Source organism: Salvia splendens, unplaced genomic scaffold, assembly GCF_004379255.2.
Source record: "Salvia splendens isolate huo1 unplaced genomic scaffold, SspV2 ctg369, whole genome shotgun sequence".
In the NCBI taxonomy this organism is placed as follows: domain Eukaryota; kingdom Viridiplantae; phylum Streptophyta; class Magnoliopsida; order Lamiales; family Lamiaceae; genus Salvia; species Salvia splendens.
Window position 1 is genome coordinate 12423 of NW_024599014.1, and position 4769 is coordinate 17191.

Sequence of the window (4769 nt, forward strand, 5' to 3'; positions counted from 1 at the left end):
ATTATTGAGTATGAAGGAAGCTTTATTTTACCTTAGAAGTAGTATTAGTGATTGGGGGATAGTAATGTAGTAATCCATCTTCTTATGTCTCCTTATATATTTGTAATAGTATTTGGGATTTCAGGTCTTTGTTTTAGAACACTAATCCTAATCTTTTCTTTCTAATATGATTATTTTGGTTTCCATCTCTCAACAAGTTATCCAATTAGCAAGAGGAGTCTCCTATTAGCAAAAAGTGATCCAATTATTGTGGTAATCATATATCTCCAAGTTAAGATTGCGGCAAACTTAGTTAAGTTGGTGAGATCTCTATAATCCAAAGCTCTAGTATCAATGTCTTTTAAGATTTCAAAATTGTTCATGCTGAATTTGTTGATATACTACTAATAGATATTGAATGATGATTGAGATATTAATGTAACAAGGAGGTTGCCCTTTTATATGACCATCTCTTCTAATACCATTGTATGTCATGATAACCTGATAATTTACCTTTTTTCTGTTATCATTTGCACAAATTGCCTGGTTATCTCTTTATCTTTTACTTATTTGGTTATTCAATTCATATGTCTGAGCTATAACATCACTTATGTAGTTACGTACGATGTTTACGTGCCTTCATCGTCTAACTTAAATCCATCTCAAACCATTTATGCTTTTCTAGACAAATTGGTGTGTCATAGCTGCTGATTTTTTTTGATTAATTGACCAAAAGGATATAAGACTGCTCTATACCCAAAAATGATTGATTTCTGGTCATTCGATTAAGAATGGATGGATCCCATGTTACTCATCACATCAATTTGGGCTAAGTTTGCTAGAAATTTTAATATGTTAGAAAGAGGATTTGGGAATTCAAGTTTACTGAAAATTGTGGTTTGTTGAAAACAAAAGAGAATAAAATATGCTATGAGACAATTCAAATGGATTGGAAAGAATTCAAAAGTAAACTAAGTGATAAACTAAGAGAATAAAATTAACTCAAATAGAGCGAACCCATAATTGGTACTCCAATAAAGGTTACAATATGCCTCTTTACTGGGCTTTTATAATTGGGCCTCCATTCTAATGCTTTAAATCAAAAACTAATATAATCATCAAATATTTTAAATTAATAAGTTTTCAGTTTAATTAATAAATTCAAATGTGTCGTGAATAAATCATAAACCATTCCTGATTATTTTAAAATAAATATTAAATGGTTATACTCCCCCTTCCTTCATTAAATGTCCAAAAATTTTCTCTTTCATTCTTCGAAGAATGGCGTCGCCTCGGCACATGCTAACAAATATTAGAACCTTAAAAGTTTATTTTTTTAATTCATCACATTATTCAACACAATTTCGTTTTCAGAGAACTAACTCATTTTAATTATTCTTCTCTTGCTCACTATAGCATTCCACCGTGATCGTTTTATTTAAAAAAATATACTAACAATTTTACGTATCCTTTAATTTCTCACTCAATATTAAAACGTGAATCACAAACACTTGACAAGAACTAGACAGTTTCCAACGTTGCTTCCCTTGAGAAAGTTTTCGTGTGTTCAAAACATATTGGTAATGAATTATGCATCTTTCTTTTCCTAGTGTATATAAATCAATTAAAAAAACCTTGAAGTTAATAATCTTAAAAATCAATTAAAAAGTTCACAAATTTTTGATATGTTGCACTTATTCAATAAAAATAATTATTTTATATAATATACTTCCTACATTTTATATACATTTTATTTTGATTTCATAGTAGATATCAATTTCTTTTTCATTCGTCCCTAATATTATTTTATAATGATTTTGATTTCATAGTAGATATCAATTTTCTTTTTCATTCGTCCCTTAATATATTTTATAATGAATCTCTCGTTCTATTAACTTGACTTCAATCATATTTTTTACAAAATTATTTATTATAAAAAAATAAGATTCTTATTCACTAACTTCTTCCCCCACTTTTTATTTATTATATTTTTAAAATTCAAGCAAGGGATTATTATTAATATTTTGAATCAACAATGCTATTTTCTCTGTACATAAACTTTTTATTTATTATTTTTTTAAAATTCAAGCCAAGGGATTATTATTAATATTTTGGATCAACAATGCTATTTTCTCTGTACATTAACCGACTTTAGCTGAAACGGCTAACAAAAGTCCTTGTCGTGAAATAATTGTGGGCAAATTAAAATTTTCTAATGTTTTTCTCATTGTTGCGAAATTAAACAAAATTTGATCTTTCCGCATTTAACCTGTAATTAAATCATCTTATTTACTAAGGTTTGTTTAGCAATAAGAACGAAGTTGTTAGATATTTCTAACTAATTTTTTATACTCTATTAACATATGTTTGTCAGTTGCCACACTGAATATTCTTAAAAACGTTGTTGGCAAATTAAAAAGCAAACTCATTTTTGAGTCAACCATTCAATTATATGTAATGAAATGTTACAGTTGAAGAGTTAATCAAGGTGGGATAAAAACAATAATTTTCCCGAAATATATAGATTAGTTGACCTAATTATATAAGTAAATTAATTATGTGTATAATACAACAGACTCATTACGTAGTCTTCCTCAAGTCCACCACCACCACACTAACATTATCGGTGGAGTGGCGCGCAAGAGCCAGCCTCGTAAGCAAAATCGATGCATCGGAGCAAGCCTGATTCGAGCTCTCTCCTTTCCGAGACTGTAGGCACATCCGCGCCACACCACAAGCGGTCTGGTCCGAGACGACGTCCCACAGCCCGTCGCTGGCCAGGATCAGGCACTCGTCCTCCGCCGTCCGATCCGTAACCGTCACCTCCGGTTCCGGTATCACGTACGGCTTTCAGATAACTGTCGCCTGAAATTGAATCAACAAATGAATCAAATCAGTAAAATATGAGATCGTAGCTTATGCTTGTGAAAATAGTAGTAGAATTTTAGCTTTAGCTCACCTATGGCGCGAGACATGGCTAAGACGCCGAGAACTCGAGGACCGTCCCAGTAGATCACGCGGCCGCCGGCTTCCTCGATGCGGCGGAGCTCATCCGGTCTATCAGGCTGCAAAATCGAGCATCAAAACAATCGAAGTCAGATCATAATTCGACGATTAACTGCAACAATTGATGCGGAAAACCGCTATCTACCTTGTGGTCGACGGAGAGAGGAATCGCGACGCCGTTCCGGCACAGGACGGCGCAAGAATCGCCGCAATTGGAGACGACGATCTTATCGGGGGAGATCACGGCCACGACGGCGGTGGATCCGACCGAATCGCGCTGCGGAGTGCGCATCTCGCAGCGGCAGTTGGAATAATCGGAGGTTGAGGCGAGGCCGCTAGACCACTCCGCCACGTCATCATCCATCTTCCTGAAGCTCCGCACCATCGCATCTTCCCACGGCGCGTCTCCGCCGCCGTCCTCCTTCTCGTACTCGTCTCTCACGATCTCGTGCATCCGCTCCTTGCACCTCCTGCTCACGTGCGAGCAGCCGTGGCCATCGAAAACACCGAAGAAGTGCAAATCGCCGCGAACATCACCATCATCGTCACCGCCACAGAAGGAAGGGTGAATCGCTACTGAGTCTTCCATATCTCTCCTCCTGCCGCAAACCGACGTCACGCCGTATCTCGGACACTCCGTCTTCGAGCGCTTCACCTCGAGATCGGAGCTCTGAACCGCCGCATCGTCCTTGCGCTGCCGCTTCCTCAGCGGCGGCCGCGCCATCGCGGAATCGGATAGATCGAAATTAAGGCGATGGATCTCCATCCTGCTCCTGGATTTAGAGCTCGCCTCAAAAGGAGCAGCCGCCGTCTGCGTCTCAACTATTCCAGCCATTGCAATTTACAGCGATCTTATTAGTTTCACGAATTGATTAACTGATTATTTCCTCAGATTTCTCTGAATATATAATATCCCCACATCTTCGAATCGAAGAAGATGAAGAAGAAAATTAATGAAGGAGAGTATCGAAAATCTGCTTTTTCAAAGCGGAAGGGCGGGTTGCGGGCAGCTGCCCGCCAGCGTATTGGGCAGGGTGGTTGATCTGGGCCGTTGAGCTGATGGGCTGATTGGATCTGGATCGTACACGAATTTGTGGGGAAATGATAAATGAACACAAGCGGGTACAAATGGGGGCCTGTTGTAATGACACGCAGTGGTTTCGTAGTTGGGGCCCACCTACTTTTTTTAGGCCTACCAATTATTTAAAATATGCTTTTCCCACAATATTCAACACGTGTCAGCATCGCTATGTTCGATATTCGCCTTCGTGTCTCTTTTACTGAGCGCGTGTACCCAAACACAAACAATTAAGATAGATATTTCATTATTTCAGGACTTAAAATTTGAGAAGTACAGCCAAATGTATCGATATGAATCATTCATGTTCGAAAAATACCATTATTTTAAGTTTCTGTTGCTATTTTAAAAATGGATATCATAAAATGGAGTACTACTATTAAATTTGTTAAGAGCATCCACGGTGGGGCGTTCTAAAGCCCGCTCTATGTATCACCACGTCAGCATTTTATCCTCCTGCCTTTTTACATGTAGTGGGGCCCCTAAGCATTTTCTTCTATTTGAATATATTTAAATAACTACAAAAATTGGAAAAAAATTTCATTTCATTTATAAAATTAATACATACAATACGAATTAAAAAAATACGCAAACTCAGCGACGGCGGTTACATGCCCACACTTCTTCAATCATGTCGTTCATGAGCTGCGCATGGTCGTGTTGGTTGCGCATTGAGGCATGTCTAGATAGAATCTCGTTGAAACCC

General features: G+C 37.5%; 1 pseudogene; it reads right to left on the bottom strand.

The window, feature by feature from the left end:
* Nucleotides 1-2391: 2391 nt before the first annotated feature.
* LOC121789944 lies at nucleotides 2392-3936 on the bottom strand (annotated as a pseudogene).
* Between the last annotated feature and the right edge of the window lie 833 nt (nucleotides 3937-4769).